Source organism: Rattus norvegicus, chromosome X (genome assembly GCF_021556685.1).
Source record: "Rattus norvegicus strain SHRSP/BbbUtx chromosome X, alternate assembly SHRSP_T2T, whole genome shotgun sequence".
In the NCBI taxonomy this organism is placed as follows: domain Eukaryota; kingdom Metazoa; phylum Chordata; class Mammalia; order Rodentia; family Muridae; genus Rattus; species Rattus norvegicus.
The window spans coordinates 38,277,195-38,303,270 of NC_141554.1; the positions used below are offsets into that span (position 1 = coordinate 38,277,195).

The following is a 26,076-nucleotide window of genomic DNA, read 5'->3' on the forward strand; positions in this document are numbered from 1 at the left end:
TGAAGTAAGAAAGCACTAGGAAATATTTAAAAGGGTTTTAGGTGGATTCAATAGCTGAATTAGGATGAAGCTCATGGATTTAGTACGCAAATGCTTTAGGGCACGACTGGGAGGGAGAAACACTTTTTCTTTGTTAAGGGAATCCCAAGCATGCTGTCAGGAGAAGTAAATGTGATCATGAAATAAGGGCTAGTTACCTGGATCAGCTTTCAGATGGCAATTGCAGGCTGGAGATTAGTAGGACCTGAGACATTTACCCTGTGACCTGGTCCTAAATCCTGTTGTCCTGTGACCTCAAATATAAGCAGCAAGGACTATGAGCTCTCAGATTAGATAGGGGTTTTTTATTAACTGAATTGAAATAAGTGGATGCTTTTAAGTTCTGAGCCTGATGTTTGCTTTTGTATCACAGGGTTTTGTGTCTTTGGTCTCTAGCCACATGCTAGAATATGGTGAAGCCTTTGAAGAAGCCATAGGGACGGTATCTCTGCTTGTGAGTTGGGTGCATGTATATGTACATGTGGAGGTATTGGAGGGCATAAGAACAACCTAAAATGAACTTTAAAAGACATTTTCCTCTCTCTCTCTCTCTCTCTCTCTCTCTCTCTCTCTCTCTCTCTTTCTCTCTCTCTCCCCTCTCTCTCTCTCCCTCGCCCTGTGTGTGTGTGTGTGTGTGTGTGTGTGTGTGTGTGTGTGTGTGTGTAACATGTGTACAGCTACCCAAAGAAGCCAGACAATGGTGCCAGGTGCCCCCGGACTAGCGTTACAGGTGGTTAGTAGCTGCCTTGGATGATATGGATGCTGGAAACCAAACTCTAATCCTTAACAACAGCAACAAGGGCTCTATCTCTCAGCATCTATCTTAATGTGCTTCTGATTATTATTCCCTTTGTCTGTTAGGAGAAAGGAGGGAGTTCTGGCATTCTGCTCTACACACAGAGCAGTGTTTCACAGAACCAGCAGACAAACAGGTGGTTTCATGCCCACAAGATTCAAATGTGCCCAAAGTTCCAATTTAGACAGCCCACAAAGACTATCTCTCATGAGCCTGCTTCACCTCTGAAGAAAACACTGCCGACTACCTTTCCTCAGTTCATTTCTACCCATAAAATAGCCCTTTCGTTACTGTTCCTCCCTAAAAGCAACTCTTCGTGCCTGAGATAGAAGAAATGGACAGGAAAGATGGCGGTAAAATTTGAGAGAGTTCCCCTCAGAGTCCTTGAAAGGAAAGACGTTTTAGTGAGGCTTTCAAATAACAAAAATTTTGATAGCTAATTTGGACAAAACAGGAAATAAGATGCCCCCCTTAGAGGGTGAGTCATGAAATGCATGTGTATTTCAAAGCCTCCAGTGCAGTTTGTGAGTGAGCACAAGGTAGGGCTTCACATGTCCTGCTTGGCAAATCCTCATTGTCTGTCTCATGATCCAAGCACATTTCCTACACTTGATCTTAACCAAAAGGCCGAGAAGCGATCCAAGCACATTTCCTAACATCTAAATCCCTCAGAGGCACATGCAGTGGTGTCCTGAGAGTGTAGTAGGAAGAAAACTGGGTCTGGTCCTGATTTCCATTCTGAAACCTGGCCTTGGTGTCTGGGAGAAGCAGAGATTCATAGACCAGAATCTATTTATATCCCCAAATATCCAGTGTTTGTGCTTCACCCTAAAAGGTAATGTGAATTACACCGGGAAGTCGTGTGCTGAAAAAATATGGCTCTAATCAATCCAGCATCGCTCGGGAAAAACAAAGCCGTTATTAGGCTAAGGCACCGGCAGGCTGTTCATTTTCCTGGTCAAGACCTGGAGGCGTGGCAATTTAAAGTTTTAGCTCTGCAACAAGCAACCCTTTTGCCTTGGAAACCTTTCTCCCTCGCTTCTGTTGCTAGGTTCTCCAGCTCTGTTCAAGCACTGTGCTTAATAGCTTTTGCAAGGAAGTGACATTCAGAGTTCCCTCGATCTGTCAGCATAATACCAATGTTTGAAAAATCACGTTTTATGTTAGTGCGGCCCTCTCCTTCCCTAAAGTCTGATCCCCCCACACCCTGCTTCCTAGCCTGAAAATACATTCAACACAATTTAAAAACGACTCTAACGTTTGGCCAATTATTTCTGGGTTAACAGTATTAATTTTTCCACGCTGAGAATAGCTGCTTTAATTGGTAAAATATAACATAAAATGTATCTGTGAATAAAGGTGCTCTTTCATTGTATGTCCTTTTCCTAAAGCTTCCCTTTCTGAGTCGGTTACTAGGGGTGATAGAGGATAATTATTTGAATGCATTGTTCCGCATTTTCTCTTTCTTTCATGTGCTTGTCAAGCCGCAGCTACTTAACAAATACCTGTTAAATGTTGGGATGAATTAAAGAGCATCTGAATCAGACCTGCTTATTTCATACTGTGCTCCAGGCCAAAATACAAGCTTCATACTCATTGGAAGAAAAATAAAATCTCTTCAAACTATCTCAGAAGGGGTAGCAATATTTATATATAAATTGGTAAATATATATCAATTGCTTTATTATTAAAATGCTAATATAACAACCTTGAAAGGATTACCTAGGTTGTAAGACACGCATATATAATATTAATTATTTGAGAATGTCATACATGCATGCAATGTATTTCCTCTAAGGTTCATTCTTCTTCACTCATGCACTCCGCCTGCAACTTCATGTGCTTTCTTTTGTTATTTGAAACTCACTGAGCCCAATCTATGCTGCCCATATACTCCAGGGTGCAGGGCCATCTACTGGAGTATGGTTGTTCTATTAGGGGCCACTCCCTTAAAGGAAGTCAAACCTCCCTTCCTCAAAAGGTATCAACTGTCAGTATCTCCCCAGCTAGGGTTGGGGGCTTGTGAGTCCCTCATCACTTTATAGTAGAATGCTAATTGGCCAACCGCTTCTATTTAAATGTGCATATCCACTTATGTCTCTTATCCAGTTTCTTATTTATGGATTCCTGGGAAGATTCTCATTTTAACTAGTAAAGCAATTCTTAACTTTTGGGTTTGTTTGTTTTATGGTTGTATATTGTTTCTCTTGAGTAATGTCTAGGAGAAATTACTGGATCATAGGCTCGTTATACATGTAGTTAACAGCAGACCTTTTGCTAGCGATGGTGAACAATCTTACTATAACAACAGTGTATGAGAGTGTTCATCGCACAATTCTTTAAAAATTTTGTTTTTTTTTAATTTTCATATATGCATACTGTATTTACATTATTCCTCCTCATTCCTTCAACCCCTCCCATGCCCCCTCTCAAATTCATGGCCTCTTTTTCTTTGATTATCATGGTTACATTTATATAACAATTTTATATGAATAAATCTCTAACTACAACTTGCTAAATTCACATAGTGTTGCTTGTATGTATGTTTTTAGGATTGACCTTAATAAAGATTGCATGAGCCAAAGGGCGCTTGTCCCTGGTAAAGCCTGATTCTTCCTCTCTTAGTGGTCATTACTTGTCAGTATCTTTTCATCTAGGGGTGGGCCTTATGAGGCTTCTCTCATCCGTGTTGGGATATCAACTGGTATTGTTTTTCTGCAGGTCTTGTTTAGGTCACCATACTGTTCAGAGGTCATGGCTGTGACTTCCCTGTTATATATAGAAGACATAATCTCGAAACAAATGCCCTGGCCTATTGCTTATGTTTTAACATGCATATTCATTTATATTTCACTTTGCTTGTCCAGTTCCTTATTTATGGACACCTGGGATATTTCCTCTGGCTCTTAGAATCTTCCTATCCCTTCTTCTAGGCTGTTCTCTTAGCCTTAGGTATAGAGGTTATGTTTTAAATTTATCAACTGGGGTACATGGCCAGTTGTTCTCTGCATTGTGGGCAGTTGTGTTTTTGCCAACATCTAATGTTGTCAGCTTCTTAAACATAAGCCACTGTATTGGATGTGAATGTTTTATTTTTCTTTTTAAAGTTTGTGTTTCCCTGACAATTATAATGCTGTATATTTTTTGTATATTATTGCCATTGATGTATGTTCTAGTATGAAGGACTTATGCAAATATTTACAAGTATATGCCTCTAATTATTTAGTATTAGAGTTCTAGTTTGTTTTATTGAGACAGGGTCTTAAGTATTCCAGGCTGGACTGAAATTTATTATGTAGCTGAGGCTGCCCTTGGTTTCCTGCTTCAGTCTCTTCACTGCTAAGATTCTAAGACTGCAGATATGTGCCACTACACTTAACTAAGAGCTGTCTATCTGTCTGTCTGTCTGTCTGTCTGTCTATCTATCTATCTACCTACCCATCCATCCATCCATCCATCCATCCATCCATCCATCCATCCATCCATCCATCTATCTATCTATCTATCTATCTATCTATCTATCTATCTATCTATCTATCTATCTACCTATTAGAGATTAGTCTTCTCTCAAGTATGTTTTCTGGGTTTCACATAGATGTTAAGGTTTAGAATCTATTTTGGGTTACTTTTTGCATATGATGTGAGGTAGAGACTCCTGTATTTTTCCCTTTCTGTATTTGTGTCTAATTATTCCAACTCCATTTTTTAAACAAACTGTTCTTTTTCTTTCTTTTCTTTTCTTTTTTTATTAACTTGAGTATTTCTTATATACATTTCAAGTGTTATTCCCTTTCCCGGTTTCCGGGCAAACATCCCCCTCCCCCCTCCCCTTCCTTATGGGTGTTCCCCTCCCAACCCTCCCCCCATTGCTGCCCTCCCCCCATAGTCTAGTTCAGTGGGGGTTCAGTCTTAGCAGGACCCAGGGCTTCCCCTTCCACTGGTGCTCTTACTAGGATATTCATTGCTACCTATGGGGTCAGAGTCCAGGGTCAGTCCATGTATAGTCTTTAGGTAGTGGCTTAGTCCCTGGAAGCTCTGGTTGCTTGCCTTGACATTGTTGTACTTTTGGGGTCTCGAGCCCCTTCAAGCTCTTCCAGTTCTTTCTCTGATTCCTTCAACGGGGGACATATTCTCAGTTCAGTGGTTTGCTGCTGGCATTCGCCTCTGTATTTGCTGTATTCTGGCTGTGTCTCTCAGGAGCAATCTACATCCGGCTCCTGTCGGTCTGCACTTCTTTGCTTCATCCATCTTGTCTAATTGGGTGGCTGTATATGTATGGGCCACATGTGGGGCAGGCTCTGAATTGGTGTTCCTTCAGTCTCTGTTTTAATCTTTGCCTCTCTTCCCTGCCAAGGGTATTCTTTTTCCTCATTTAAAGAAGGAGTGAAGCATTCACATTTTGATCATCCGTCTTGAGTTTCGTTTGTTCTAGGGATCTAGGGTAATTCAAGCATTTGGGCTAATAGCCACTTATCAGTGAGTGCATACCATGTATGTCTTTCTGTGATTGGGTTAGCTCACTCAGGATGATATTTTCCAGTTCCAACCATTTGCCTACGAATTTCATAAACTCGTTGTTTTTGATAGCTGAATAATATTCCATTGTGTAGATGTACCACATTTTCTGTATCCATTCCTCTGTTGAAGGGCATCTGGGTTCTTTCCAGCTTCTGGCTATTATAAATAAGGCTGCGATGAACATAGTGGAGCACGTGTCTCTTTTATATGTTGAGGCATCTTTTGGGTATATGCCCAAGAGAGGTATACCTGGATCCTCAGGCAGTTCAATGTCCAATTAACTGAGGAACCTCCAGACTGATTTCCAGAATGGTTTTACCAGTCTGCAATCCCACCAACAATGGAGGAGTGTTCCTCTTTCTCCACATCCACGCCAGCATCTGCTGTCACCTGAGTTTTTGATCTTAGCCATTTTCACTGGTGTGAGGTGAAATCTCAGGGTTGTTTTGATTTGCATTTCCCTTATGATTAAAGATGTTGAACATTTCTTTAGGTGTTTCTCAGCCATTCGGCATTCCTCAGCTGTGAATTCTTTGTTTAGCTCTGAACCCCATTGTTTAATAGGGTTATTTGTTTCCCTGCGGTCTAACTTCTTGAGTTCTTTGTATATTTTGGATATAAGGCCTCTATCTGTTGTAGGATTGGTAAAGATCTTTTCCCAATCTGTCGGTTGCCGATTTGTCCTAACCACAGTGTCCTTTGCCTTACAGAAGCTTTGCAGTTTTATGAGATCCCATTTGTCGATTCTTGATCTTAGAGCATAAGCCATTGGTGTTTTGTTCAGGAAATTTTTTCCAGTGCCCATGTGTTCCAGATGCTTCCCTAGTTTTTCTTCTATTAGTTTGAGTGTGTCTGGTTTGATGTGGAGGTCCTTGATCCACTTGGACTTAAGCTTTGTACAGGGTGATAAGGATGGATCGATCTGCATTCTTCTACATGTTGCCCTCCAGTTGAACCAGCACCATTTGCTGAAAATGCTATCTTTTTTCCATTGGATGGTTTTGGCTCCTTTGTCAAAAATCAAGTGACCATAGGTGTGTGGGTTCATTTCTGGGTCTTCAATTCTATTCCATTGGTCTATCTGTCTGTCTCTGTACCAATACCATGCAGTTTTTATCACTATTGCTCTGTAATACTGCTTGAGTTCAGGGATAGTGATTCCCCCTGAAGTCCTTTTATTGTTGAGGATAGCTTTAGCTATCCTGGGTTTTGTGTTATTCCAGATGAATTTGCAAATTGTTCTGTCTAACTCTTTGAAGAATTGGATTGGTATTTTGATGGGGATTGCATTGAGTCTGTAGATTGCTTTTGGTAAAATGGCCATTTTTACTATATTAATCCTGCCAATCCATGAGCATGGGAGATCTTTCCATCTTCTGAGGTCTTCTTCAATTTCTTTCCTCAGTGTCTTGAAGTTCTTATTGTACAGATCTTTTACTTGCTTGGTTAAAGTCACACCGAGGTACTTTATATTATTTGGGTCTATTATGAAGGGTGTCGTTTCCCTAATTTCTTTCTCGGCTTGTTTCTCTTTTGTATAGAGGAAGGCAACTGATTTATTTGAGTTAATTTTATACCCAGCCACTTTGCTGAAGTTGTTTATCAGCTTTAGTAGTTCTCTGGTGGAACTTTTGGGATCACTTAAATATACTATCATGTCATCTGCAAATAGTGATATTTTGACCTCTTCTTTTCCGATCTGTATCCCCTTGATCTCCTTTTGTTGTCTGATTGCTCTGGCTAGAACTTCAAGAACTATATTGAATAAGTAGGGAGAGAGTGGGCAGCCTTGTCTGGTCCCTGATTTTAGTGTGATTGCTTCAAGTTTCTCTCCATTTTGTTTAATGTTAGCAACTGGTTTGAGGTATATGGCTTTTACTATGTTTAGGTATGGGCCTTGAATTCCTATTCTTTCCAGGACTTTTATCATGAAGGGGTGTTGAATTTTGTCAAATGCTTTCTCAGCATCTAATGAAATGATCATGTGGTTCTGTTCTTTCAGTTTGTTTATATAATGGATCACGTTGATGGTTTTCCGTATATTAAACCATCCCTGCATGCCTGAGATGAAGCCTACTTGATCATGGTGGATGATTGTTTTGATGTGCTCTTGAATTTGGTTAGCCAGAATTTTATTGAGTATTTTTGCATCCATATTCATAAGGGAAATTGGTCTGAAGTTCTCTTTCTTTGTTGTGTCTTTGTGTGGTTTAGGTATAGGAGTAATTGTGGCTTCATAGAAGGAATTCGGTAGGGCTCCATCTGTTTCAATTTTGTGGAATAGTTTGGATAATATTGGTATGAGGTCTTCTCTGAAGGTTTGGTAGAATTCTGCACTAAACCCGTCTGGACCTGGGCTCTTTTTGGTTGGGAGACCTTTAATGACTGCTTCTATTTCCTTAGGAGTTATGGGGTTGTTTAACTGGTTTATCTGTTCCTGATTTAACTTCGGTACCTGGTATCTGTCTAGGAAATTGTCCATTTCCTGAAGATTTTCGAGTTTTGTTGAATATAGGTTTTTATAGTAAGATCTGATGATTTTTTGAATTTCCTCTGAATCTGTTGTTATGTCTCCCTTTTCATTTCTGATTTTGTTAATTTGGACGCACTCTCTGTGTCCTCTCGTTAGTCTGGCTAAGGGTTTATCTATCTTGTTGATTTTCTCAAAGAACCAACTTTTGGTTCTGTTGATTCTTTCTATGGTCCTTTTTGTTTCTACTTGGTTGATTTCAGCTCTGAGTTTGATTATTTCCTGCCTTCTACTCCTCCTGGTTGTATTTGCTTCTTTTTGTTCTAGAGCTTTTAGGTGTGCTGTCAAGCTGCTGACATATGCTCTTTCCTGTTTCTTTCTGCAGGCACTCAGCGCTATGAGTTTTCCTCTTAGCACAGCTTTCATTGTGTCCCATAAGTTTGGGTATGTTGTACCTTCATTTTCATTAAATTCTAAAAAGTTTTTAATTTCTTTCTTTATTTCTTCCTTGACCAGGTTATCATTGAGTAGAGCATTGTTCAATTTCCACGTATATGTGGGCATTCTTCCCTTATTGTTATTGAAGACCAGTTTTAGGCCGTGGTGGTCTGATAGCACGCATGGGATTATTTCTATCTTTCTGTACCTGTTGAGGCCCGTTTTTTGACCAATTATATGGTCAATTTTGGAGAAAGTACCATGAGGAGCTGAGAAGAAGGTATATCCTTTTGCTTTAGGATAGAATGTTCTATAAATATCTGTTAAGTCCATTTGGCTCATGACTTCTCTTAGTCTGTCGACATCACTGTTTAATTTCTGTTTCCATGATCTGTCCATTGATGAGAGTGGGGTGTTGAAATCTCCCACTATTATTGTGTGAGGTGCAATGTGTGTTTTGAGCTTTAGTAAGGTTTCTATTACGTATGTAGGTGCCCTTTTATTTGGGGCATAGATATTTAGGATTGAGACTTCATCTTGGTGGATTTTTCCTTTGATGAATATGAAGTGTCCTTCCTTATCTTTTTTGATGACTTTTAGTTGGAAATTGATTTTATTTGATATTAGAACCGCTACTCCAGCTTGCTTCTTCTGACCATTTGCTTGGAAAGTTGTTTTCCAGCCTTTCACTCTGAGGTAGTTTCTGTCTTTGTCTCTGAGGTGTGTTTCCTGTAGGCAGCAGAATGCAGGGTCCTCGTTGCGTATCCAGTTTGTTAATCTATGTCTTTTTATTGGGGAGTTGAGGCCATTGATATTGAGAGATATTAAGGAATAGTGATTATTGCTTCCCATTATATTCATATTTGGATGAGAGGTTATGTTTGTGTGCTTTCATTCTCTTTGTTTTGTTGCCAAGACGATTAGTTTCTTGCTTCTTCTGGGGTATAGCTTGCCTCCTTATGTTGGGCTTTACCATTTATTATCCTTTGTAGTGCTGGATTTGTAGAAAGATATTATGTAAATTTGGTTTTGTCATGAAATATCTTGGTTTCTCCATCAATGTTAATTGAGAGTTTTGCTGGATACAGTAACCTGGGCTGTCATTTGTGTTCTCTTAGGGTCTGTATGACATCAGTCCAGGATCTTCTGGCCTTCATAGTTTCTGGCGAGAAGTCTGGTGTGATTCTGATAGGTCTCCCTTTATATGTTACTTGACCTTTTTCCCTTACTGCTTTTAATATTCTTTCTTTATTTTGTGCGTTTGGTGTTTTGACTATTATGTGACGGGAGGTGTTTCTTTTCTGGTCCAATCTATTTGGAGTTCTGTAGGCTTCTTGTATGTCTATGGGTATCTCTTTTTTTAGGTTAGGGAAGTTTTCTTCTATGATTTTGTTGAAGATATTTACTGGTCCTTTGAGCTGGGAGTCTTCACTCTCTTCTATACCTATTATCCTTATGTTTGATCTTCTCATTGAGTCCTGGATTTCCTGTATGTTTTGGACCAGTAGCTTTTTCCGCTTTACATTATCTTTGACAGTTGAGTCGATGATTTCTATGGAATCTTCTGCTCCTGAGATTCTCTCTTCCATCTCTTGTATTCTGTTGGTGAAGCTCGTATCTACAGCCCCTTGTCTCTTCTTTTGGTTTTCTATATCCAGGGTTGTTTCCATGTGTTCTTTCTTGATTGCTTCTATTTCCATTTTTAATTCCTTCAATTGTTTGATTGTGTTTTCCTGGAATTCTTTCAGGGATTTTTGTGTCTCCTCTCTATGGGCTTCTACTTGTTTATTTATGTTTTCCTGGAATTCTTTCAGGGATTTTTGTGTCTCCTCTCTATGGGCTTCTACTTATTTATTTATGTTTTCCCGGAATTCTTTCAGGCATTTTTGCGATTCCTCTCTGTAGGCTTCTACTTGTTCTCTAAGGGAGTTCTTCATGTCTTTATTGAAGTCCTCCAGCATCATGATCAAAAATGATTTTGAAACTAGATCTTGCTTTTCTGGTGTGTTTGGATATTCCATGTTTGTTTTGATGGGAGAATTGGGCTCCGATGGTGCCATGTAGTCTTGGTTTCTGTTGCTTGGGTTCCTGCGCTTGCCTCTCGCCATCAGATTATCTCTAGTGTTACTTTGTTCTGCTATTTCTGACAGTGGCTAGACTGTCCTATAAGCCTGTGTGTCAGGAGTGCTGTAGACCTGTTTTCCTCTCTTTCAGTCAGTTATGGGACAGAGTGTTCTGCTTTCGGGCGTGTAGTTTTCCCTCTCTACAGGTCTTCAGCTGTTCCTGTGGGCCTGTGTCTTGATTTCACCAGGCATTTTCTTGCAGCAGAAAATTTGGTCTTACCTGTGGTCCCGAGGCTCAAGTTCGCTGGTGGGGTCCTGCCCACGGGCTCTCTGCAGCGGCAGCAACCAGGAAGACCTGTGCCGCCCCTTCCGGGAGCTTCAGTGCACCAGGGTTCCAGATGGCCTTTGGTGTTTTCCTCTGGCGTCCGAGATGTGTGCACAGAGAGCAGTCTCTTCTGGTTTCCCAGGCTTGTCTGCCTCTCTGAGGGTTTAGCTCTCCCTCCCACGGGATTTGGGTGCAGAGAACTGTTTATCCGGTCTGTTTCTCTCAGGTTTTGGCGGTGTCTCAGGCAGGGGTCCTGCCGCTCCTGGGCCCTCCCCCACGGGAGCCCAGAGGCCTTATACAGTTTCCTCTTGGGCCAGGGATGTGGGCAGGGGTGAGCAGTGTTGGTGGTCTCTTCCGCTCTGCAGCCTCAGGAGTGCCCACCTGACCAGGCGGTTGGGTCTCTCTCTCACGGGGTCTGGGAGCAGAGAGCTGCTGCGGGCCGGGATCCGCGGGTGTGGGACTTCCGGTAAACACAGAACGTGCCCGGTCCTAGAGGAATTCTGCTTCCGTGTGTCCCAAGCTCACCAGGCAGCTTTCTTGCAGCAGAAAAGTTGGTCTTACCTGTGGTCCCGAGGCTCAAGTTCGCTCGTGGGGTGCTGCCCACGGGCTCTCTGCAGCAGCAGCAACCAAACTGTTCTTTTTCTATTGGACTCACTTGGCGTCATTTAAAATATCATATGGTTGTCCAATTGGAAAGATCAGTTTCTAAGATCCACTGTGTGACATCAATTTATTTGCCAATCGTTATGCCAACATGATGCTGTCTTGACAGCTTTATCATTTTAATAAATCATTCAGTCAGGTATCATAAATTCTTAACTTTATTCATTGTCTACAAAGTTGTTGATTATTATATATACCTTGGATTTTCATGTCAGTTTGGATTTAGATGGTAGATTTCTTTGTTGTTGTTTTGAGATAGTCTCACACTGTAGTCCAGGAAATCACTACGTAATTCAAGTTAACCTTAAACTTGCAGCAATCCTTTTGCCTCAGCCTTCCCAGAGTTAAGGTTATAGATGTGAGCCATCATACCTGTATTAACCTGCCAGTTTTTACAAAAAGCCATGCAGATGTGTGTTGGAAAGCACTTGTTTCTATGGATCACTTTTAGGAGAATTGACATCTTACTGATTCCTTCATCTATAAAATGCTGTATTACATGTAGAACTGCCTTAATTTCTCTCTTTGGTAGTTTACATTTTTAGAGTAGAAGCTTTAGAAGTTGGTTTCCATAAATTTCTTGATATGTTAAAGGTACAGATATGATATATAACATACATCATATATTATATAGAACATATGTTATAGGTTATATGTTCCATATTACAAACCATAAAATATGTTAGTTATATTAGAATTATTTCATAATTTTGATAATGTGAAGGAGAATCAGATTTTAAACTTTCACTTTTAATTCTTTTTCATCAGAATCAAGTTTTCATATACTTTTCTATTCTGTGATTCTACTACAATTTTCTTACCAGTTCTAGATATTGAGTCTCCTGCCTCTGGTACATGATCATATCACCAGCAAAACAGATAGTTTTTCTGCCTTTCTGCCTTTTACTCCTTTTCAGTTTGCCTTACCAAACTGGGTAAGAACTCTTGTACGATACTGAATGTGCGTACTGATGGTGGGTACACTTCCCTTTTAATAGCCTCAAGGAAAAAAATCAGGCTCTCATCATAGCTGCATGCTCTTAAAAGCTGTCCTTTCCAAGTTGAAGAACTTTGCATTTAAGAAGTCCCTGGTTGGGCTAGAGAGATGGCTCAGTGATTGAAGTACCTGCTTTGCAATTGTGAGGACCAAAGTGCAGATTCCCAGGACCTACATAAAAGTTGGAGAAGTGTGGCAGGAGGTAATCTCCTGTATTCTCATTATTCAGGAGGCAAAGATAGGAGATCCATGGGACAATCTGGAGTAAGTGAGCTCTGGATTCAGCTAGAGTTTCTACCTCAATAAATTAAGTGAAGAGTGTCTCTATGAAGATGCCCAACATTATCTTTAGGCCTCCATGTGTATCTGCTCACACATGTGAATCTACACACATATGAATAAGCATCAACACACACACATACACATACACACACATAGAAAGAGTAAGAGAGAGACAGAGACAGAGACAGAGACAGAGAGAGAGAGAGAGAGAGAGAGAGAGAGAGAGAGAGAGAATAATGTTGCATCACTGTATTGGTTTCTTTTCTAATGTAAAGGTAAAATATCCTGACTACTTAAGGGAGAAAAGGTTCGTTTTGGCTCACAATTTCTGAGGGACATGGTCTATCATGGTAGCAAAGTCATAGCAACAGGAAGGAAGGCTTAGTGGCAGGAGCAGGAAGCTAGACAATCCCGTGGCACCTACACTCAGAAAATAGAAGCCAGGAGCAAGTGGGACAAAGCTCAAGGCTGGTTGCCAGTAACTCACTTCCCCCAGATTGGCTCCATCTCCTAAAGCTTCCTTAACCTTCCCAACTGTGGGGTTAAATGTTCAAATGTAGGCTCCTATAGGAACATTTCATATTCAAACCACAAGAAATGCCATCACCGAGGAAGTTTATGGTAGTGAGTGTGGGGCTTTTATCATGAGTCTGAGGATCCTGTTTCAGAAAAACAAAAGCACTTTCCTTTTATTTCTAATTTGCTACTGTGTCTTTGTGTTGTAAGTGGGTGTTCAATTACTTTTCTGCATCTACTTATCACATGGTTTTCTCCTTTGTTCTGTTAAAATGGTAAATGGTACTGAGAGATTGTTAATGCTAAATCCTGAACAATGCTAAATAGTCACTGATCATCAGGTATCATCTTCTTGACATATCCTTGAATTCAATTTGCTAATGTTTTGTTAATAACTATTGTTATATCTATGAGGGTGATGAACGAGAGTCTGCACATTTCTTCTTTGGATTTGTTTTTTTTCCTATCACATTTTGGAACTAAGATGCTGTTGATAACACAATGAATTAGGGGGTGTTCTCCTCTCCTTTTATATGAAAGTTTTGGTGAGATTGGTGTGACTTCCTGCATAAGCATCTAATAGGATATGAGTCTTAAGTTTCCTGTTTGGAAATTTTTTTTAAAACGATGACTCTGAATTCTGTAAGATATACAGTTATTTATGCTCATTTTCTACCTACATTCTATCAACAGATTCAATGGGGGTTACTTTCACAATACACCCAGGATCTTTTAAAAAGATTTTATGTTTATATTGTGAAATGCATGTGTGTGTGTGTGTGCCTGTGTGTGCATGTGTGTGTGTGAGTGTACGTGTGTGAGTGTGTGAGTGTGAGTGTGTGTGTGTGTGAGTGTATGTGTGTGAGTGTGTGTGAGTATGTGTGAGTGTGTATGAATATGTGTGTGTATGTTTGTGTGTGAGTGTACATGTGTGAGTGTGTGAGTATGTGTGTGTGTGAGTGTGTAAGTGTGTGTTTGTGTGTGAGTGTGTGTTTGTGAGTATGTGTGAGTGTGTGTGTTTGTGTGTGTGTGTGTGTGTGTGTGTGAGAGAGAGAGAGAGAGAGAGAGGGAGAGAGAGAAAGAGAAAGAGAGAGAGAATGTATGTATGTGTTTGTGTGTGATTGCAGGTACTCTCAAAGTAGTCAGAAGTATCTGATCCCATAGAGCTGTAGTTACAGGGAGTTGTAAGCAGCCTGACATGAGCTCCAGGAGGCAAACTCCTGTGGAAATACAATATGTGCTGTTAACCCCTGAGCCATCTCTCTAGCAATATCTACAGTAGTATCTCTTCTTATTAGCTCCTTGGCTACCACCTTGATGGTAAACATCACAATCCTTTTCTAGATCATTGTACCAACCACCTTACTGGATTTCTTTTCCTGTCGTTTTTTTTTTTCTTTAAATTTGATTCTCAGTACAGCAGTCAACGTGCCTCTTATTGGAAGTCACATTGTGTCATTACATAAGAACATCCCCTGGGCATAAAAAAAAAAATAAAAACCTTTGTGGTAACTGTCTTAGTTAGGGTTTTACTGCTGTGAGTAGAGACCATGACCAAGGCACCTCTTATAAGGACAACATTTAATTGGTGCTGCCTTACAGGTTCAGAGGTTCAGCCTATTATCATCACGATGGGAACACGGCAGTGTCCAGGCAGGCATGGTGCAGGAAGAGCTAAGAGTTCTGCATCTTCATCTGAAGTCTGCTAGCAAAGTACTGGCTCCCACGCAGCTAGGAGGAGGGTCTTAAGCCCACAGCCACAGTGACATGCCTACTGCAACAAATCCATACCTGCTGATGGTGCCACACCCTATGGCAAGTATACAGAATCACAATGACCTGTGATGATGAGCAGGGTATAGCATAGCTGGGACCCTCTCCCTGACATTAGGCTCCTTTTCTTCATTCCCCAGCATTGTCCTCCTTGCTGATCCTTCAACTAGCCAAACATTCTTTATTCCAGGGCTAGCTTGTACATATGATTTAAAATCTGCTAAGCACATTTCTTTCTCAGGGTATACAATTTCTGCTCCTTTAACTTCTTCAAATTTTGAACAAGTATGATTGTCTAAGTAGAATCATTCCTAAAATCATTTAAAATATTCAGTGTCCCTTTGTGTTTTCTGTATACTCACCTTTTTGTTTGTTCTCTGAGTGCTCACATCCTCCTTCTCCTCATCCTCCTCAACCTCATTCTTATCCTCATCATCATTGTAGGTTCTTGCTGTGTAACCCCTGCTGTTTTGGGACTCACTATGTGTGTACACTAGGCTAGCCTTCAACTCAGAGATCCTCTTGTCTCTGTTTCTCCTTGGTGCTGGAATTAAAGGCCCACACTACCATGTCTAGCCATCTTTATTTTTTGACTGATTTTTATTTTATACGACTAATTTACTTTATTTTATGTGTATGAGTGTTTGCTTATATGTATGTGTCTTAGTCACTGTTCAATTGCTATGAAGAGATACCATAAACTAAGGCAACTCTTAAAAATAAAGCATTTAATCGGGGGTTTGTTTACAGAGTCTTAGTCCCTTATCATCATGGTGGAGAAAACAGCACCAAGCAGAAGTGGTGCTGGAGAAATAGCTGAAAGTTACATCCTGACCTGAAAAAAAAAAAAAAATATATATATATATATATATATATATATATAGAGAGAGAGAGAGAGAGAGAGGCAGGCAGACAGACAGACACACACAGAGACAGATAGATAGATAGAAACAGCCTGGCATGGGCTTTTGAAACCTCAAAGCCCACCTCAGTGACACATTTCTTCCCAAAAGGCCACACTTAAGTAATCCTTCTTAATCTGTTCAAACAGTTCTATTTCCTGGTAATTAAGCATTCAAATACATGGGCATTTGGGGATCATACTTATCCAAAGCACCACAGTATGTGCATCATATCTATGCAGTGACTGAAGAGTGCTAGAACCAAAAGATCTGGATCTAGAAGGCTAGGAGAGGGTTTTAGCTCCTCTGGAACTGAAGGTACAGACAGCTGTGAGCAAGTGGCCCTATACTGATCACCAGGTCTTACTCCAGGACGTGAAGATTTCAAGAGGACTGACCAAACATCCGTGTCAAGATCTCATTTTATTCACAGCATCATCAAAAATAAAATTTGGAAATCTGGGGCAGTCGAATTGATTCACTGGGCAAAAGTGCCTGCTATCAAGTCGGCTAACTTGAGATTGAGTCTAGGAACCCAAATGTAGGAGAAAACTGATTCTCTCATAAGTAGTTCTCTGCCCTCCTCCCCATGCCTTGACATGCAGGCCTTGTGAATGCATGAACATCTACATAATCACATGCATATATATGCACAAACATACAAAATATGTAAATGTTATTTAAGAAATAGATACTTGGGAATCCAGAGAAATATGTCGAACTTTGAATCATGGAAATGGACACTTGTGGAAGGAGAGGTAAGAAAAATACCAGCTATGGTTTGAATACAAATGGGGGAATTTATTGTTATAAGCGTCTATGTAGTGTTCTTAAGATTCTCTGGCAAAGGTTGAAGGAACACGCTAATGGCATTTACCTTCTTTATCTTCTGCCACGGCAGGGCACAGAGTTTGTGTCATCCCCTCCTGCCAGGTGCAGACCCAATAAGAAGTCAGTGTATGAGAAGCAAACCCTCACTTTGGTCTTGCATATCCTAGCTATTCCTGAGACCCATAGATTTCCATTTTTTTTTAAATTACCCCAATGGCTTAGTTTGCAGTCTGTTGCTATTATAAAATACAGACCAAGAATGGTATTTCTGGATCTTTAGGTAGGTCTATTTCCAATTTTCTAAGGAACCTCCAAATTGATTTCCAGAATGGTTGTACCAGTTTGCAATCCCACCAACAATGGAAGAGTGTTCCTCTTTCTCCACATCCTCGCCAACATGTGTGTCACCTGAGGTTTTGATCTTAGCCATTCTGACTGATGTCAGATGGAATCTCAGAGTCTTTTTGATTTGTATTTCTCTGATCACTAAGGACTTTGAACATTTCTTTAGGTGCTTCTCAGCCATTCAAGATTCCTCTATTGTGAATTCTTGGTTTAGTTCTATACTCCATTTTTTGATTGGGTTGTTTGGTTTTTTGGTGGTAAGCCTATTGAGTTCTTTATATATTTTGGATATTAGCCCTCTATCAGATATGGGGTTAGTGAAGTTTTTCTTTTTTCAAATCTGTAGGCTGCTGATTGGTCTTACTGGCTATGTCCTTTGCCTTACAGAAGCTTTCCAGTTTCATGAGGTCCCATTTATTAATTCTTGATCTTAAATCATGAGCCATTGGAGTTCTGTTTAGGAAATTTCCCCATGTGTCAATGAGTTCAAGGCTCTTTCCCACTTCCTCTTCTATTAGATTCAGTGTATCTGGTTTTATGTTGAGGTCCTTGATCCACTTGGACTTGAGCTTTGTGCATGGTGACAAATATGGGTTTATTTTCATTTTTCTACATACAGACATTCAGTTAGACCAGCACCATTTATTGAAGATGCTTTCTTTTTTCCATTGTATATTTTTAGCTTCTTTGTCAAAGATCAAGTGTGCATAAGTGTGTGGTTTTATTTCTGGATCTTCAATCCTATTCCATTGATCAACCTGTCCGTCTCTGTACCAGTACCATGCAGTTTTTATCACTATTGCTCTGTAGTAGAGCTTGAGGTCAGGGATGGCGATTCTTCCAGCTGTTCTTTTATTGTTAAGAATTGTTTTTTCCCTATTCTGGGTCTTTTGCCTTTCCAGATGAATTTGAGAATTGCTCTTTCCATGTCTTTGAAGAATTGTGTTGGGATTTTGATGGGGATTGCATTGAATCTGTTAGATTGCCTTTGGTAGCATGGCCATTTTTACTATGTTAATTCTGTCAATCCATGAGCATGGGAGACCTCTCCCCTTTCTGAGATCTTCAATTTCTTTCTTGAGAGATTTTAAGTTTTTATCATAAAGGTCTTTCACTTCTTTGGTTAGAGTCACCCCAAGGTATTTTATATTATCTGTGGCTATTGTGAAGGGAATTGTTTCCCTAATTTCTTCTCAGCCTGTTTATCATTTGTATAAAGAAGGCTACAGATTTATTTGAGTAAATTTTATATCCAGCCACTTTGCTGAAGTTGTTTATCAGCTGGAGAAGTTCTCTGGTAGAATTTTTGGGATCACTTATGTATACTATCATATCATCTGCAAATAGTGATACCTTTAATTCTTCTTTGCTAATTGGTATCCCTTTGATCTCTTTTTGTTGTCTCATTGTTCTAGCTAGCACTTTGATATACCCCAAAGATGCCCCATCATGCCACAGGGGCACATGTTCCATTATGTTCATAGTGGCCTTATTTGTGATAGCTAGAAGCTGGAAGCAACCCAGATATCCCACGACAGAAGAATGGATACAGAAAATGTGGTTCATTTACACAATGGAGTACTACTCAACTATTAAGAATGAGGACATCCTGAGTTTTGCAGGCAAATGGATGGAACTACAAAATGTCATCCTGAGTGAGGTAACTCAAACCTAAAAGGACATGCACAGTATATGCTAATAAGTTGATATTAGCCAAAAAAAAGTACAGAATAGCAAAGATACAGTCCACAGAACTCAAATGGTCAGCAAGCTAAAAGGCCCAAGTGAGGATGCCTCAGTTCTACTTGGGAGGGAGAAGAAAGCAATCACAAGAGGGGAGGGGGCAGGAGGGACACTGGAGGGAAAGGGGAACATGATCTGGTATTGGGTGGGAGAAAAGAACTGAAGCCCCGAGGGCCAGCAGAAAGAATGGAAACAGGCAACGTTGGGAGGAAGGAGGTTGAGAAGACCCTCTAGAATGTACCATAGACCTGGGAAATGAGAGACTTTCAAGACTCAAAGGGTGGGACCCTAGATGAAAGGTCATACAGTGGGGATAATTAACTTATTAACTCCATCTCCAGCAGGAAGACAGGGCATCAAGTGAGGGATGGGGTTGCTATCCCACTGCCAATGCTCTGACCTATAATTCTTCCTGTCTGAAAGAAATACAGGTATGTAAATGGAGAAGAGCTTGAGGAAAAGAAGGTCCAGCGACAGGCCCAACGTGGGTTCCAGCTCAAGGGGAGTCCCCAAGATCTGACACCATTACTGAAGCTATGCGGTGTTCACAAACAGGAACCTATTATGACTGCCCTCCGAAAGACACAACAAGCAGCTGAAAGAGTCAGATGCAGATATGTACATCCAACCAATGAACAGAAGCTGCTGACCTCTCTGTTGAATTAGGGAAAAGCTGGAGAAAGCTTAGGAGGAGGGCAACCCAGCAGTCTCAGTTAACCTGGATGCCTGAGATCTCTCAGACACTGGATCACCAACCAGGCAGCATACACCAGCTGATATGAAGCCCCCAACACATATACAGCAGAGAACTCCCAGGTCTGGGTTCAGTCAGAGAAGATACACCTAATTCTCAAGAGACTGGAGGTCCCCAGGAACTTTAGAGGTCTGTTGGGTTGGGGTGGGTGGGGTGGGGACATCTTGGTGGAGATGCGGCAGGGGGTGGGGAGAAGGTATGGAATGTGGAACCCTGTCGGGGGATGGACCAGAAGGGGAAAAATATGGAGTGTAAAAATAAATTTAAAAATAGTGGCCTCTTGGGATGAGCCTTCTCACATTACTCACTAATTAGGAAAATACCCCAAAATTTTGAGTATAGGCAATCTTTTATGGACATTTTTCTCAATTAAGGCTCCTTCCAGAAATATTTAGGATTGTGACAAATTGACAAAAAATACAAAATAAACTAGCCAGAACACAAGGAAAGGCTAGAAAACCACCTGTTAGAGGTTGTTGGGAGATAGGTCCTTACTTTATGTCATCCTTGGAGACTGGCGGAATCCACAGAGTTGTGTGTGGTCAGCCAATCAAAATCGGATCAGGACATAACAGATTGAAAGCCCAAGGTGAACTATATAAGCAGCTATGCTTGATAATAGCAAGATATTCATATTGTACCAGTCAGAATGGCTAAGATCAAAAACTAAGGGGACAGCAGATGCTGGCGAGGATGTGGAGAAAGAGGAACATTCCTCCATTGTTGGTGGGAGTGCAGACTGGTACAATCATTCTGGAAATCAGTCTGGAGGTTCCTTAGAAAATTGGACATTGCACTACCTAAGGACCCAACTATACCTCTCCTGGGCATATACCCAAAGGATGCCCCAACATATAACAAAGACACATGCTCCACTATGTTCATAGCAGCCTTATTTATAATAGCCAGAATCTGGAAAGAGCCCAGGTGTCCTTCAACAGAGGAATGGATACAGAAAATGTGGTGCATCTACACAATGGAGTACTACTCAGCTATTAAAAATGATGACTTCATGAAATTCATAGGCAAATGGATGGAACTAGAAAATATCATCCTGAGTGAGGTAACCCAATCACAGAAAAACACACATGGAATGCACTCACTGATAAGTGGACATTAGCCCAAAAGCTCAAATTACCCAAGATACAATTCACAGACCACATGAAGCTGAAGAAGAAGCATAACCAAAGTGCGGATGCTTCAGTCCTTCTTAAAAGGGGGGAATAAAAATATTCATAGGAGGAAATATGGTGACAAAATGTGGAGCAGAGACTGAAGGAAAGGCCATTCAGAGACTGCTCCACCTGGGGATCCATCCCATACAGTCACCAAAGCCAGACACTATTACTGATGCCAAGAAGTGCATGCTGACAGAAGCCTGATATAGCTGTCTCCTGAAAGGCTCTGCCAGAGCCTGACAAATACAGAGATGGATGCTTGAAGCCAACCATTGAACTGAGAACAGGTCCCCAATGGCGGAGTTAGAGAAAGGACTGAAGTAACTGAGGGGGTTTGCAACCCCATAGGAAGAACAACAATATCAACCAACCAGACCTCCCCCCCCCAGAGCTCCCAGGGACTAAACCACCAACCAAAGAGTACACATGAAGTGACCAATGGCTCCAGCTGCATATATAGCAGAGGATGGCCTTTTTGGGCATTAATGGGAGAAGAAACTCTTGATCCTGTGAAGGCTTAATGCCCAAGTGTAGGGTAATGCCAGGGTGGTGAGGTAGGAGGGAGTCGGTGGGTGGGTGAAGGAGCACCTTCACAGAAGCAAGGGGAGAGTGAATGGGATAGGGGGTTTCTGGAGGGAATACTGGAAAAAGAGATAACATTTGAAATGTAAATAAAGAAAATATCCAAGAAAAGAAAAGAAAAAAGATGTTAAAAAATACTGACCAAATCCAAGTTGGGGACAAAAGGGTTTATTTGTCTTACCTCTGGGTCACAATCCCATGGCTTGAGGGAAGGCAAGACAGGAAATTCAAGGCAGGTACTGATACAAATACCTCTGGGAACTCTGCCCACTGGCTTCTTCTTCATGGCTTACTTAAGTTATTTTCTTACATAATCATGTCTGTCCAGGAATGGCACTAGTCATAGGGGCCATCCCACATTAGCCATTAATCAAAAAATGTCCCCATAGGCCAGTCTGATGGAGATAGTTCCTCAGTTGAGCTTTTCCATTCCCAGGTGACTCTAGTTTGTATCAAGTTGACAAAAAATAACCAGCACACCAAATCTAAGGCATTCTGTTACCTGCAAAAAAAAAAAAAATGGGGGAGGGGCTAAGGGACCATCCATATCTAAGTCAAAGCCATCTCAGAAGGGACAGCATTTGTGGGGAAATGCAGACAAAACTTATTTTTCATTATTGTTTATATACCATTTTACTTTTTAAACATAGGCCCTCTGGAAATCCCTTAAATCAGTGGTTCTCAACCTGTGGGTCTCTACCCTTTAGGGCCGAAGGACGCTTTCACAGGAATTGCATATCAGATATCCTGCACATTAGATATTTACAGTGTGATCTATAACAGTAGCAAAATTACAGTTATTCATTAGCAACGAAAATGATTTTATGGTTTGTGTTCACCACAACAGGGGGAACTGCGTCAAAGGGTCATAGCACTAGGAAAATTGATAACCACTGCCTTAAATGCATAGTCCCAGTTGAAGATGACAATGGTTGTGGCTCCATTCTTGTGCAGCATTGGTCGTTTTGATTCTTTTGGTAAATGTGGATTTAGTAGAGGGAGAAGGCTATTTATAGTTTGAATCTTTAATAACTGTGAACTGGTCTCAGATTTCCCTGCAGTCCGAAGTGCTGGCAGAGCCTGAGGTTAGGTGTGCCTCTAAGATTTTCCTCTACTTGTCACCTATCTCTCTACCTGAGTGAGTTTCTTTGTTCCCTCACAGGGCCTTTTGTAGGATATAGATTGTTCATTTTGACTGGTGGAAAATTTTAGGTCTAAGTTCTGGGTGACCAGAGTCTGTGGAAGCTGCTAGAGCCAACCTTCTCTTTCACTCAAAATCCATTTGGAAATGTTCCATGTGCATTTAACAAGAGGCTCACATTGTACTGTTCTCAGTTGATATGTTTTCCCGTTAGACCCTTGTATTGCTACCTGTTTTTCCAGAACAATTGTACCAAAATAGCTGACATTTATCATCCCACAGTTTGGTGAGGAATAGAAATTCAGAAATAGCTTTGTTGCATATTTTTACGATGCCTCCTTGTTTCCCAGAGTGGCCTTGAACCCCTGGGTTCAAAAGATCCTCCTGCCTAAGTCTCTCAAGAAACTGGCATATGCCAGAATTGACTTATGAATTTCGAAAAGTTAATTACTCTATGCTGAGTCTCGTATGTCTGTAAATGTAAAACACAGCCCTCATCTCAAAGTGGGAAAGTGATAGCTGATTCTGAGCCAAATATTAGTGACCATGGCAAGGGAGCATGAATTCAGGTTAACACGAATGGTATTTTCAGATATGGAAGCTATTATATGATTTTATTATAGTCCCAGAACAAAAGAAAGTCATAAATCAAGGCATTTACCAAGCACGCTGGTGGGTCCATCAGATAGGTGGGTTACAGCAAATCAGGGAAATAGTTGTTTTGGGTACCAGATGGTATCTGGCTAGCCTCCTAGCTTTGGGATTGGGGGAAGATAGTGGCTGGCTAAAGTGATGCATTCTAAAGGGTTTTCCTTATAGCTGAAAGGATGTTAGAACAGATACAGAGGTGGACAACAAATAACTATTAAGGGGATTAGAGATACAACAAGGTCGTTTTAGCTCTAGATCTCCCATGTGCCAACTTTCCAAAAGTCACAGAGTTCTAATCCATGAAATGGCTGTCATCTTCAACCCAGCTGCAGCTCTTTTTTGGACATTTTATATCACAACCCCTCCTGTTGGGAGAACACCACATTTTTGTGCATGAAAAGTGGAAATGCTTTTTTATGAACCAGGTTGCTAGAAAGCGTCATTCTTAGAATCTGACAAAAGATAGAATGATAGAGCAGGAGAGCTGCTTTTAGGACAAAAAGTCGTTATTAAAGTCATTAAAGGAGAAGGACCTGAGACATATTGACATTATCAGCCATAGCGATCTGGGTCTGAGGTTTTGTTTTGTTTTTCTTTCTTCAGTGACTGATGTGACATTGGCATGGGTATGTAACATAAATATTATATCCAAGATCAAAACATTCAAGAACACAATTTGGCCAATGAAATACAAGCAACAATGGGAGAAAAGACATGTTAACCCAAGTAATTCTGTGTATTATTGGACTCTCTAACAGAGTGACTGCATGTTCCACTGTGTCTATGGATATTGGTATTTTATTAAATATTCTATCTAGGGACTAGGGAGATGACTCTGTGGTTAAGACTGCTTGTTGCACTGCCAGAAGACCTGAGTTCAATTCTCAAAACCCACATGAGGTATTTCATTACTCTGCATATACACAAAACAAAACAAAACACACAACTAACAAAAAAACACCCCGTATGTACTTCAAACCATATGTAGAAATCTGGTTTGAAATATTTGAAACAATTGTATTGTCCCTTCCTCCATCCCCCCTACCACATGTATTTGTATGGTGTATGTGTGGTATGTCTGATGATATATGTGCCTGTGTGTACATGGAGACTAAAGAAGGGCATAAAAAAATCTTTCACCAAACCTTATGCAGCCAAGGATTCCTCTTGTCTCCACACCCTGGTCAGTGCTGGGGCTGCAGGCATGTGTATGACCACACTCAGCTTTTGGCTTGAATTCTGGGATCTGAGCTCAGGACCTTGTGCTTACACAGCAAGGGCTTATAGCCATGAAGACATGTTTTCCACTCTAATAATCACCTTTTGACTCTAATTCTTTTGGCCAGTTTGACTGCATTATTATAACCTCATATTGAGTAGTCAGTTCCAATTCTATGAAAGACTTGTCTTTAATATCTCAATTATTGTAACTCTTATTTGTGAACTAATGATTTCATTCATCCCATTATTTTGCTATTGAATCAGATTCCAGTTTAAGAAAATCAATGCATATAATATTACAGAAGAAACTAGATAAGTAATAACGTATTGCTTTGATTTTTTTCTAACAAAAATCTTTTTCCACATATGAAATATTATTAGTGACTAATTATTATTAGAAATAGGTTTGTGGCTAACTCAAATTCTACAGATTTTATGGAAATAGCCAAATCTTGCTCCTCATTTCATGATCAGGAGGGGTAATGGTACCCCAGCTGGAGCAGTTTTCTATTGCCTATCCACTTCTTAATGGAAAATAAACGTATTCTTTTAAAATTTTAAAAACTAAGACTAACTTTGCGTGGACTAGAGTTAATTTATAAACAAGGGTTCTTGTAGTATAATCTTTTGTTACAATTTATTTATTTTTAAAATTATTATCTCTATGTCTTACTTTATTGTAAATCATTTGTATTCTTAAATTTATGTACAGCATTTTTTTCTGTCCTAAAATTCTTACTCTAGCTTCTCTATCTTTGCGATATTTCTTTGGCTCTCGCATTTTCTAAAATTGCTACATACTCCTTGAAGGTTGCTGCCATTGGAGAAGGAGTGCTTCTTATTACTTTGGCATGAAAGACCCGACCCAAATTGTTGGTTTCTCTAATACGAGTTGATAGAGATCAAGTTGTTCTGAATTGATCAGATTTCTGAGTGTTCCACAAGGGCCTTTCAGGCCTGATGCAGCATGTACATCTGGAATGTGAGTCTATCAAGTTATTTCTATAAAATTTTGTGCGGTAGGTGTGGTTAGGTCCTCTATTGTAGAGTTTCCAGGGCAGATGGTCATTAGGAGTAGTAATACTAAGACAGCAATCACATCAACTGTTAAGAGGTTATCTATTCTAACCAGGAATTTATTGCATGTGAACACTTCCAATATTTCAGGAATATAGAATCAAATTTATTTAAGCTATTTTATATTATTTTCTGCTTTGGCAGGGGGTTGTTTTTGCTTTAAGAATTCAGATCTACAAGGTAAAATGTTTCCCCCAATGGAGTTTTTGAGAAGATTTAAAATGGGTCTTTGTCAATCTAAAAAGTGAAGTTTTTATCTACATTATACTGATTAGTGAGAGTTTCTAGGAAGGTAGTGAGAAATTTTAAAATTTCAAACATGGGGACTTAATTTAAGCAGAGTGGGAAGTTTAGCTATGCAAATAATCATAACAGAAATGTGGATAATGAAAGGATATAATAATATTAACTTCACTTAGAGTTTTACTAAAAGTAAGAGTGACATTATTTCTCTGCTTTCTGGAAATGTATCGTGGAAAATCTAAAATATGTTCTTAAAAGTTCTAAATGTAAAAATATATAAGAAATAAGTTTTAAAAGCAAAAGAGTTTATAGACATGTTAAAGGAGTTCCAAGTTGAGTAACAGGGTTTTTCATTGTTGATGTAGTTGAAAATGAATACCTTCCAGCTTTTCTTTAACAGTTTGATGTTTTATTTGTATGTGTGTATGTGTGTACCTATGTGCATACTCATGTGTGTGCAGGTTGCCATGGAAGCCAGAAGAAGGCATCAGAACTCTCATAACTGGAGTTACAGATAGCCTTCTGGTA

General features: G+C 40.1%; 1 long non-coding RNA gene across 1 annotated transcript; it reads left to right on the forward strand.

Moving 5' to 3' along the window:
• The first annotated feature begins 14,709 nt into the window (after positions 1–14,709).
• On the forward strand, positions 14,710–21,335 carry LOC134484008 (uncharacterized). The gene is made up of 3 exons (XR_015646526.1): positions 14,710–14,922; positions 18,374–18,618; positions 19,125–21,335. It is a non-coding gene; the product is annotated as an uncharacterized LOC134484008 (long non-coding RNA).
• Positions 21,336–26,076: the final 4,741 nt, after the last annotated feature.